This window comes from Lactuca saligna, chromosome 4 (genome assembly GCF_052625555.1).
Source record: "Lactuca saligna cultivar CGN05327 chromosome 4, ASM5262555v1, whole genome shotgun sequence".
Taxonomy (NCBI): domain Eukaryota; kingdom Viridiplantae; phylum Streptophyta; class Magnoliopsida; order Asterales; family Asteraceae; genus Lactuca; species Lactuca saligna.
Window position 1 is genome coordinate 35175001 of NC_136420.1, and position 13435 is coordinate 35188435.

The 13435-nt window shown below is 30.8% G+C and overlaps 1 long non-coding RNA gene across 2 annotated transcripts in view; it reads left to right on the forward strand.

Annotated features, from left to right (window-relative positions):
- The window catches only part of LOC145038415 (uncharacterized), a 1816-nt gene extending 894 nt beyond the window's left edge, over positions 1–922 (forward strand). For both annotated transcript variants that reach the window (XR_013679359.1, XR_013679360.1), the window contains one exon: positions 725–922. This is a non-coding gene — a long non-coding RNA (uncharacterized LOC145038415). The remainder of the gene's footprint in view (positions 1–724) is intronic.
- Positions 923–13435: the final 12513 nt, after the last annotated feature.

Here is a 13435-nt window from a genome sequence, read left to right on the forward strand (position 1 = left end):
GTATACGTGTGTAAATATATGCCGTCAGCTTCCATATTGCATTAGTTCAAATGTACAGTGAAAGTGTTGATACATTTTTAATAATAATTTAGGGATTCGTTTGTGCAAATGTGTAAAACTAGGAATTTGTTGCATTTTAATCCTTTTCATAATTATGAATCAAGTGAACCTATTTATATAATGAACTTATATGTATACATGAGAGGAGTACCTTGTTATGAATTAGCTCAACAATTTTCATAACAAGAGAGGATTTGTTGGTCTGATAAGGTATATGTTCCATATAAAAAATAAAACATATATCAAGTTAATGCATATATGTGAATATGTGATGTATTTTCATTGTGTAAACTGGATACACCAAATCAGGCCTGTAACATAAGTTTTTCCATAGTTTCAATAAAAATTCACAAAATTACCTAGTTTTAATCATATGATTCATATATAAATCACATGTAATTAACATATGAATTATATATAATTCACATATGAATTATATCTGATTCACATGTTAATCACATGTAATTCACATATGAATTACATGTAAATCAAATATGAATTACATGTGATTCGTATGTAATTCACATGTGATTCACATATAATTCACATATACATCATATGTAATTCATACGTGAATCGCCTATGATTTATATGTTAATCACATATGTATTTTTTGTGAGTGTTTTTTGTATCAATCAATTTTTTTTTTTTAATTTTCTTGTAGATTTGGAAGAAATTGTGGTGAATATTGAAGAGGTGAATATGATAAATTGAAGAAAAATATGGAAATAATGACACGAAGACATAAAACATTTTGAAATTTGTACATTTTTTTGTTTTTAATATTTTTTTTGTATCGAATAAAATACATATTATATTGTGTTTATATATTGGTAAATAAAATGAGTTTTTTTATGATCTACTTACGAATATTATAATATAAAAAATATGAATATATGTGTTTGAAAAAATATGCATATATGCACCTAAAATTATTATTATTATTTTTTTAAATGCAGTTTTTTTAATGCAATTTTTTTTTGAAAAAAATATAACTTTCTTTGAAAAACTTCCAGTTTTTTTTTTTTTTTGAAAAAAAATATAGTTTTTTTTAAATGCAGTTTTCTTTAAAAATAATTGCTGTTTTTTTGAAGAAAAAAATATAGCTTTTTTTAAAAAAAATATGTTTTTTAATTTTTTTTAAAATACATGTTTTCTATAAAAATTAAAAAATCTGCATTAAAAAACGAAAAAAATATTATTTTTAAAAAAATTTGAAATTTTGATTTATGATGTAAATTTTTAGACATTTATATTAATATATTAAATAACACAAAAAAATTAAACATTAAATGAGATTGGTAAGATGACGATCATGTCCTTAACAAATTACTTTTGATCCAAAGCTCAACTTTTAGTTCTCGGGTTCTCGGAAAACTTTGAGTTTGTTCTCATTTGGTTTATTTCCTTTTTTTGTACTCAATATACCATCAAACTTATTGTTTGTGTTCACCATAACTCTTTGACCGACTATTACATGTCAAAAGCCGATCAAAAGGGTTATGATGAACACAAACAACAAGTTCGATGATATATTAAATACAAAAAAAGGAAATTGACAAAATGAAAACAAGCGCAACACTTAATTACCCTCAAGAGTCATTTTCCTGATAGTCATCAATAACATGTATGCTTTTGGATAAAATAAACTTAAAAGTTTAGATTTGGGTAAATTACACGAATGGTCGTTATGGTTTAGGGTAACTTGTACGCTTGGTCCTTAACTTATTTTTCTAATTCGGAAGGTTCATACTGTTTGTTTTTGTTACACGCTTGGTCTCTGTCTTACATAAAAGGTCTATTTTTCCCTTGATTTTTTAATTTATTTTAATAAACACACTCCGGACCCCACCCCCTCACCTTACCTTTTTTACCCTATTTAAATAATTGACTTTTTACGTAAGATAGAGACCAAACGCGTAACAAAAACAAACAATAGAGACCAAACGTGTAGCAATAACAAAAAATAGAGACTTTCCGAGTTAAAAAAATAAGTTAGAGACCAAACGTGTAAATTTCCCCAAACCATATGGATCATTCATGTAATTTACTCTTTAGATTTTTAGACTCTTACGCCTCGTTTCCGAGTTTAACAAAACAAAAGAAGAGAAGAGAAAAGAAAGTCACAAGAGAAAAGAAGAGAAAGGAAAGGAAAACAAAATTTTCTTTTGTGTTCCCGAGTTTGAGAAAAGTTGAAGGAAAATGAATAATTTTGTTCTTTCTTTCCAAATCCTCCCAAATCGGAAGGAAAGTTTGGAGAGAAAGTGATCCTCCTATTTCCCTCTAGTTCCTTCCAATTTTCTCCTTTAATGAAACTCGAGAACACCAATTTCTTTTATTTTCTTCTCATTTTTCACTCATTTCATTTCCTTTCTCTTAGTAAGTTCAACTCGGGAACGGGATGTTAGGGGAATTTCTTATCTATGATTACCTTCTATCATCAATAAAATTGAGCATGAAATAAGATTCATATAATTTTGATCATATAATAAAATATATTTTTAAAAATTAATACAAGTACAAATTATTAATAAAGATAATAAATATAATTAAACTTATATTGAATTTTATTATGAATGATATGTAAACAATATATCGATTTGTTATTCCAAAAAATATGTTATGTCAACAAATTAGACTTTATAAACAAAAAAACCCACAACAATTGAACACGTATATAAATAATTTATTAGAGGTCCAAAAAAGACATGAAATAGAAAATATTATTCAAAGACTATGTAAGCTTAGCATAAAATCTTTGTAAACATATTCCTACACATATTAAAAACTTTTTAAAAGTTCAGTAAAATACATACGATATAAAATTAAATTTATAAAAAATATGATAGTCAATTAAAAAAACAAGAATTTAAAATGATTATAAAATATTTAAAAATATTAAACACACTGTTTAAATAGATACTGTAAAATTTTATAAAGAATATATATAATATTTAAAAATTAATTGAATAAATATGATTTTTAATATATAAATAACAACATAAAAAAAGGTTCACTCTGCTGAAGATATGTGTGACAATGTGATTAAAGCCTCATACAATATATCGACGTGTTATGTCAACAAATTAGACTTTATAAACGAAAAAACTCACACCAATTGAACACGTATATAAATCATTTATTATAGGTCTCAAAAAGACATGAAATAGAAAATATTATCCGTAAGCTTAGCATAAAATCTTTGTAAACATATTCCTATACATATTATTAAGTTTTTTGGTATTTCTACTCAAGTTGTTGGATATTTTTATTTATCTTTTTATTTTTATTTTATCTTTACATGGTTTAAGTTTTAACAATAAAAATAAAAAAAAATAAAAATAAAAATGACGAGAGTGCATGATTACTTTAATATGAATAAATTATTTAGTTGTATATGATTTTTAATTTATTAATACTGATTAAAATGATAATTTAGATAAATATTATATTTTAAAAGTTTAGTAAAATACATATATGATAATACAAAATTAAATTTATAAAAAATATGATACTCAGTTAAAATAAACAATAAAATGATTATAAAATATTTAAAAATATTAAACACAAGGTTTACATAGATATTTTAAAATTTTATAACAAAATAAATATAATATTTAAAAATTAGTTGAATAGATATGATTTTTTAATATATAAAAAAAACAACAAGGTTCACTCTCATAAAGATATGTGCGACAATGTAACCTCATTCTAGTAAATAATCACTTAAGTTTAATAAAGTAAACGGAAGATGAGGCTCAAAAAACGCAAAAGAAAAGTTTAGATGCACAGGCGATAGAAGGAATTATAGAGAAGTTTGGGTGGGTTCAAATTCCAATGTTCTTTTTTACTTTTTCCTTTCGTTATTTCTTGCTTTAGTTCTTTCTTTTACTTTTATAATAGGTTTCAAATGATCAAGAGATAATAATGGCGGCATTTCTTTTTCTTAAAACATCTATTAAATTTGAAAGAGTAAAATTGCCTTCTTTTTTCTTATTCAAAAGTGATTTATAGGATAATAGGAACAAAGACTAAGAAACCTAATCCTTGTGAACAAGAAACCGATCAAAAGTAGGAAATTAATATTAATCTCAACACTTCCTTTCTAAGTTGGATTGTATAGATCACAAACAGTTTACCTGCTATAAATAAAAAGAAAACTATCCGCTCCTAAAGCTTTAGTGAAGCTATATATAGAAAACAAAAGAGAAGCTCTAGCAAGAAGCTAAAAGAAAAAGCACATTACAATTGTTTAAAGGGTGTTGTAACCGGTCAACCTAAGTAAAACTATGTTTAGTAAATCTATTACCAACTCAAAGAAAAGATAACTCTCTAATAGAATAAAAAATAGTCTTTTCCCATCTTGCCATCTCCAAAAACTCTATTATTACGAAACCTCCATATGTACCAAACCGAAGTAGCAACCACGGCGTCGATCCCCTTTTTCTTATTCGTGCCACACTTTAACGCATCCACCTAATCAAATAAACCCCTGATAGAATTAAGACTACTAAACGTAACATCCAACCATTTGAAAAATGTATCCTAAGTTCAAGCTGTCACCTTACAATGAATAAACAAATGCTCATGTTGTTCCACCTCTAATTGGCAAATTGGGCATAAAAGCAAATGTACATCTATTATGTAATATTTATTCCAGGTAAATAATTCATTTACGTTTTTGGCAATTAAAAAAAGTAAAATGTAGGTTTTGTGATGATCAGGACGTGGTGTAGGATACACCAGGTGGTGGTCATGGCCTTATGAAACGTGCATCGTGCACCATGACGTGGCAAGGTTATGGCCATGACATGGTGGCTGCCAGAGTGTAAATCCTAATTTTCTAAGTTTTAGGCATTATTTAAGGAATATGATGGTTAGAGTTTTCACATCCTTAACCTCCATGACCTCCCTTTCAGCCTAGAAGAAATCCTAGCATCCATTTTTTTTTACATTGTGAGCTCTTTGTGGTGATTTTTAGCCTCTTCAAGAAGAAGAAGGTGTATTGGTGCACTATTTCTTCAAGAAAACCTCTCCCTTATCATCTTGTGTAGCTTTTAGACCCTTGTAAGTCCTCAAGCTTTTATATTTTGTATCCAAACATGCTAGATCTAGATTTTGTCCATTTTCCTCCATGTTTGATGTGGTTTGAGTGTTGCGATTTCATAAAGTTAGCAACTTTATGAGTCCTTTAGGTTCCTTTGTGGCCTCTTGTCCTAGATTCCTCTTGTCCTAGATTTTGAGAGTTATTGAGTTATGAGTTCCATACATGAGATAATAATCTCATTTTCACCATTTTCACTTAATTTGAGCTCAAGACATGCATGTCTATAAAGCAACAATTTTTATGGAGTATTGGGAGTAAGAAATCCTTCTGGAAAGTACTAATGAGTGGATTGAAGGAATAAGAGCTTAATGCATTAAGTTGATTTGAGCAGCATCTACGATGTGGCGGGTTGATCACCACGATGTAATGATAGACAATCTTTGCGACTGTTTTATCTCAACGATGCCATGATGTGCCCAATAGGTATTCACAATGTGGGGGTCAGCTAGGGCTGATTTGACCATTGAATTTTTGACCGTTGTTGATTTTGGTCAACTTAAGGGCTTTAAGGTGTAGACTGAGAGGTTACTTATATACTGTGTTTAGGTGTCTCGTAGTATCGATCTCCTCTATCAGAGAGCTATTGTGTTAGCTTACTGTTTATGAGGTGAATCTTTTCACTATATTACCTATGTCATAATATGGTGCATGCTAGACTAGCTAAGTCTTATTTTCTGATTATTGTTATGTGTGTTTATTGAGTTGCTAATAACTCCAGAACTGCTGATAGTCCACAAGGTCGTTGATAACCAATATGGCTGTTGTGAGCCAATAGGACTACTGATAGTCATCAGGATTGATGATTTTCTCAGGGTTGTTGATAACACATAATTGTTTATTATGTTATGTTGTATGTGATATTTTGGGGAACTCACTGAGCTTCGTGCTTACAGTTGTAGATTTAAATGTGATTCAAGTACTTTAGATGATCGTGGGAAGGCGAAAGCTTGATTGTACACTCTCATCGGTAGTTTTCATGATTTCACATTTTTATGATACACTGATTTTTGGGATGACTGTATTTTGATACTTATGGTTTTCTTGACTTGTTTTTTCCTAGAAACAATGTTTTTACTTAATTTAAAAATGAAAATTTTGGTCGTGATTTTGGGATGTTACATATTCCTTGATAATCAAGATTTGTAAGAGTAGGCAAACGATCAAGTAGAATTCTCCAAACATGTATATTAACTTTACCAGGTATAAAACAATTCTATCTAGTTTTAACCTCACTAGAAAGCAAAATTTTGTTATCAATATACCTTCTTATTTCAGCAACAATAAATTCTCCGTTAGAGCTTATCTTCCAAACCTGTGTATCCTTACGATATGATAAGTTACATCTGAAACAACCACCATCATCGAGCTCAATTGGTTACTCTTTTCTCCTCCCCTAACATCTCTACGCCACTTCTAATTCCACCCATCCAAAGTTTTTCTATCTGCTATCACACAATCTTGGTGCACCCCAAGACTAAACAGACGTGGAAAAACCAAGAACAATGGTTGATCTCCGATCCAAATGTCCTTCAAAAATTTACCAATCACGTTATTTTCTAATTTCCTTTGCAAAACTAAAGCATGCAAACTATTTTTTTTTTCCTACAATCTATATTTCGAAGAAAGAATCCTACCCTAAGGACCCATTCCATTCCTTCTAACAATCTCCAAGTTGAAACCAACGTTTTCACTGTATAACTCTTTTATAACTTCAGTCCAAATGGAGTCTTCATTGTTAAAGAAACACCATTTCTATTTTTGCAATAAAGTAAAATTAAAGGCAGTGAGACTTCCTATGTCAAGACCTCCTTGATCTTTTATAGCTAAAACCAGATCCCATTTCACCCAAGAAGTTTTCAATGGTCCTCAACACCAATCTGAAAAAAATTAGCATGAATAGATTCTAGTTGTTTAGAAACTACAACCAACATAAAAAAAGAGAGAAGAAATATGTACCCATGGAACCCAAAATCAATTTATAACAAAGTAGTCCTTCCACCAATTGAAAGAGTATTAATCTTCGATTTATTCATTTATTTTCTTAACCTTCTCTATAACCAGCTTCCAAGATGCAATTCTAGTCATATTTGTACCAACTGGTAACCCCAAATAAGAGAAATGTAACTTATCTAGTTTGCACCCAACCATACACGCATACTCCACAACATCATCCCAACAAGCTCCAATGCCAAATAAGCTCAACTTTTGTAAATTTATCTTCAACCCCGACACAATAGAAACAATGCAGAATGAAAATTTTATAGGTTAAGCCTTAGAATATGATGATGTAAAACAGTCACACTGCCTTAATCAACACCAACATCTCTCAAGTGCTAGCGTGAAGTTAAGTTTGTAAAGTTTTGCTAGTGTGATATGTAAATCTTATGTAATCTCTTGTACTTATAGAATATACGTAGTTAGTTTGCAGATTCGGTATCTTAGTGATATCGAATATACATTATTATTATCATAGATTACGTGATATCCCTAGTTTGTAGAGATTCACATCGTATTTAATTTTCTATATATACTAGGGTCTAGATCATTGGTTGATCATCAAACCCTACAGGTTTGTGCTTGTTCTCTTAGTGGGAACATTTTCTTAATGAAAATCTATGTGTTATTCTTCTTTGTTCTTTTGTTTATTCTCATTGTTAATTGCTATCGATCAAGGAACCTACAACCGGTATCAGAGCAGGTTGCTTATATCAATTAACTATGTCTTCCTCTTCTTCTTCAAATCTCACTAAAACCACTTACGGTAACCAAATTCTACAGAATTTACCATGTAGAAGTCGAAGGCAATGATGGTCCTTGAAACTATGGACTACTCATTGATCGATATCATCAAAAATGGTCGTCACGTTCCTATGTACCAACCCACGAAGGACAATGTTTAAGAAGGTGAGTTGGTTAAAAAACCTATTCATGAATTTAATGATGAAGAGAAACGTCTTGTTACTCTTGACGTCAGAGCCCATGATGCTATAGGAAAGTTTCTTCCATATGAAATCTATCAGAGATGATGGATATGCTGATTGTTACCTATGAAGGTACTACTGAGTTAAAGGATGTTAACAAGAACAATCTTAATCGTCGATGAGCATTTTTTTTTCAGCAAAAGAATGAGACTCTTACTCAGGTCTTCAATCATTTTAATTGCTTGGTGAATGATATGTGTCAACGTAATATGAACAAGACTAGAAACTCTTTGGTTCTCAAGTTTCTTGATACATTGAATGATAGCTGGGAACATCACATAGATGTTTTGAAAAATAGTGAAAAAATTACAACCATGGATTTGGCTTCTTTATTTAGTAATCTTCGTAATCATAAAGAAACCAATATTTTAATAAAGGAAATCATGAAAGACTCACAAGAACATATATGTGGAACTCTACTCGAATAAGTCTATTCAGAATAATGATAGTGACTTTTCTGATGAATTGGAAGGTGAAGCCCTGATTGTTAAGTGCTACATTAGCAAGAGTGATAAGAAATCATATGGACACAAAAGGTTTCAATCAAAGTTGGATACATCAACATCAAAGAGATATAACGCTAGAATAAATTCTGTCAGTGAAAGGAAAGAGGGACCAAAGTGCTTCAACTATGGAGGAAACTTACCAATTTTCTAGGGAATGTAAATCCAAGAAAGTTGACATTAATGAAGATTATGAAGTAAAATATAAGAAGCTGTTGGCATCCCTAAAGAGAAAAAATATTAACGTAAAGGTATTAACTGCAAAGGTGGAAAGTCAGGAAGATATTGATGATTCATCTGATGAAAGTAAAGAAAAGGAAAGGTGATTGATGGCATTCACTAATGCATTTTTCACTTATGAAAAAAAAGTGGCGGCTCAAGTACTTTTTGTAATGTCCCATTTACTTTATAAAATTTTTGGAATTATTCTCACTGCAACAAATATATATTGAATATATATATTTTCCAACCAAACAAGTGGATTAAATACTTTCATTAGACTAAGGATGTAATGGGTTGTCCTAATCTAAAAGGTATGGAGTTATAGAGCTTATGTTTGACAATAAGCTTAAGTACTCTAGCATCTATAAATTACATTTATATAGACTATCCTAAATGATTGTTTAGGATGAAGTCTCTACTAACCCCACAAATTGTCATGCCTTAAGATAAGTACTTAGAAATTTCTTTTTCTAAGTGGGATCTATATGGCACTTTAAGATCTAAAGAACCATAAACTAAATGCATCATAACTTGGAACTAGCTAGTTTTCAACTGTTGCTGAATCTGCTCAATAGTTGATCAGAAACTAATAAAACACATAGAGATGCATTCATGTATGATTATCAAGTATGAGCTTGATTAATCTTCCTCGATATAGTTTGATTATAAAGAGTAAGTGAGTTTTCAAGGGAGAAAACATACATGTATGAAAATCTTCTCAAATTTAAGCTAACATCTCAAAGTAAAAATCTTCTTTCTTATAAGATAATTACATAGTGTGATTTGATTATAAATCAAGATGACTCTTGTGTTTTTCTACAAAGCTAGTGGGAGCACAGTAACATTCCTATCCTTGTATGTAGTTGACATACTAACTCTTGGAATAAAGATCTATATAGATAGATCATGACGACTTAAAGGATTAAGTAAAATTGCATTAATTGTCAAGGATCTTAAAGAGATTAAGATAAAGGACTCCGAGAGAGTCATTTTATCAAATACCACATGACCTGATCTTGAGCAAAATCCTAGTGCAAATGTTTTTGAACTAGATAATATGATTGTATTCCATATGTTGCTGCAATTAGATAAATCATATTTGTCATGATTATTCATAAAGGCCAAATGAGTCTTATGCTTAAAGTCTGTCGAATGATACTAGTATAATTCGAGAACAAGTCATTGTGTGAATTATAGGAACATTCTAAAGCACTTGCGAGAACTAGAGAAATATTCCTAATCTACGGAGTATTTGAAAGAAAGCTATGTTTAAAGTTGTTACACATGTGCTAAATTTTCAAATAGATTGAGATGATTCTTACTCACAATCGGGTGTGTCTTCATTATGATGAAGAGAAAGATACATGGACAATGTTTCCATGTAAATTTTAATTATAGTTACACATCAGAGTTAGACTACAATGTGGTTTGGAGAACCACATACAAAGATGCTTAATGTATAGTTCATTATGTATATGCGTAATCCCATTATGCAAGTATTGGTATCTAATTCATTCTCAATAATATTCTTTATATATGAGTTATATATAAATAAAAAATGTTTGTATTTGCAAAGTCTATACAAATCAAGTTTGTCAGGTCTATTTACCAAAGCTCCTTAATTAGCTAAAGCATGAAAGTCAAGCTGGTGCTATAGGGCCTTGTTGATATATGTAGTTGTTACTGATTGCAATTTAGTATTTAGATATTGGAACAATAAAGAAAACATATATTGTAACAAGTTAAGATATTGGATATGAGTCATTCATTAAATAATTGTTGTGTTCTATATTAGCATGATTAAATCCTTGAATAACTAGGTTATTCAAAATGTCCATAGTCGTTCATAGTTGTGGGAGCATTTATGAGGTAAGACTAATATGAGTGGATTGGTGGATTCTCATGGAGATGAGAATAACAAGAGCGGTTACCAACTTTATAAATACTTGATTAGGAGAATTAATATTGGACTTGACCCGCATCAAAACCACTTTATGGATCGTAGTCAAGAGTGATGTTTTGATCAAGGTTGTATCTTTGTATTATTAGACTTGAGATACATATTTGGGACTTGAAGTGTAGGAATTGTTGTGCTTTGATATGGTTTAACGTTGTTCCATAAAAGGCAGTCATATGGGCCATCGTTGAGTAAGACACGAACTACATTGATGGGCGTATGCAATCGAGATTGGATTTGTACCTTTTATTCGTTGAGAGCTAGACATCTAAGGGCTTACCTAAAGTTGAATAGTACATGAGATTGATGTCGATCCATATCTCATGTTTGACATGATGTCTGAGAATAATTGATACCACACCTTTAATAAAATTGTAGCGTAGAGCTCCTGGAATTGGTTGTTGATGAGATGTCACCCTTCATATATTATTAGGGGCAGTAGCCCATTGCTAGATGTCAGTTACTGTCTATGTCAGTCTATAATGAATCTTGTGCAAATGGGAGATTGTTGAATCTATATGCGCACGAATCATTATGGGGTGATATTGCTAATAATATATGATCCTATAGGGTCACACCTTTATCAAGTTGACACATTTTGTATATTTATTATTAATGTGATTATTAAAAAATATCGATTCTTGTATTTTAATTAGGAATATTTATTATTTTATGAAAATAATAATTATAAGAAAATATAACTAGTTATTATTTCATATGGTATGAATTAATAAGTTATGCACAATATTTTGGACTAGTTTTATTCTTTTATCTTTTACCTACAGACAGAGTTTATATTTTATAAACTTGGAGTTTATAAAAAAAAAATAATAAAAAATAAAGAATCCATCCTCTTATGAGAGGTATGGCCTAAACATATATAATATTATGGAGATTGCTTGTCAACCTCAATGCCTTGCCAATGCTTATTGAAAATATGAGATTTATGTTATATTATTTTAATGTAAAGCCCTTACCTTCCATGGTCTATATAAGAGATGCATGAGGGTTGCATTTTAAACAAGTGAAACACTCTCTTCTTCTCCCTTTCTTTTCACCAAAACTATAAGCAACATGGAGCTACTTCTCTTGTTTTTCTTTTGAAGATCATTCAAGACTTTGGTGGTTCAAATTGCTTCTCCTTTAGTGCTTATTTGAGTTAAGCACTTAAAGACTTAAGAAGTACTTTAGACAAGAAGGAACTAGCATTTCAAGTGCCTTAATCTTGATGGTGGATTGTATAGAAGATCATGTTCTTTGATCTTTACATCTTCATCTTTTTTTGGAAACGAAAAATAGCATTAAAAAAGCACTCGCAAGCAATAAACTAAAACTAGTCAAAGTACAAAGCAAGACAATACAAGTGAAAGAAAAACTACAGAGGTACAAAATTCACAACGCAAGGTGATAGAAAGGTGAAATGCACCAGTCGGTCCATGAACCGCCGCCTAGGTTGCGTTTTTGCTTATACCAAAAATAAGAAGTAGAGATTATCTTGTCCTCAGTTCTCGTTGGGGGTGATCTAATTTTGTTAAAAGACTTGTTGTTTCTAATCAACCAAATATTCCACAGGAGGCAGTAAAACACCAAGCTTAGGATCCCTTCTTTATAGGGTTAATTCCCCCAAACAACTGCATAATCAATGAACTACCTAATATTTGAAAATCTTCTATTTTGAATCCCACACCATTTAAGAATCCATTCTTACACCTCCTTGGAATAATCGAAGGTAATTAGGAGATGATCTGAACATTCATTCTCCTTATTACATAATGGGCATGAGATACTTGGAATGATGATATCTCTGGTCACCAAAGCGTCTGTCACGGGATTCCACCCAGAGAGGCTCTCCAAATAAAGCATCTTAATTTTAATGGGATCAATTTTGATCATAAAATGGGTTGCCCTTTATATGTAATCAGTTTTGACTCTAAAAGGTTGCTCATGTAACTAATAGTGTACTCCCCACAAGAGTTTAGATTGAATCTGAACCCATACTTGGAAGGTATCATATTAGATAAACCGCTGATATCTTTATACATTTGAAGGAGTTCATTTAGTTTAGTTACACCCATTGGCTCATATTTCCACATCCATGAGAAACCGTTGCTGGACAATCGTTCTTCCAGAGCACAACATTTAACCGTTTCTAACGAGTATAAGTGGGGGAATTTACGTTGAAACGGAGTGACACCACACCAAATATCCTTCCAGAATAACATTTTGACATCGGAGCCTAGAATAAGCTTGAAAATCTCATTGATGTCAATATTTAGGTGTGAGATGGATTTCACAGACTTGGTAATATTGAACCAGACCCCATTTCTGGTTTTTCTAGCAATATAGGATGCTGATTTATTCTTCAGATTGTGGATGCTCTCAGTAACTGACTTTCATAAAGTTTCTTTGTCGTTCATCAGTCTCTACCACCATTTGATCTAGAGAAATGTATTGCAAAGCTTGTTCCAGGTATCATTTATTTCTCTAAAATTTTAGGGTTTTTTACTGGCACTCGATGAGTTGGAAAGCTCCAACTCGTCGAGTAGGAATCATTATGGATGTGGGATGAAGGGTCTAATCGAAGAGTTGGAAGAATGTAGCACCT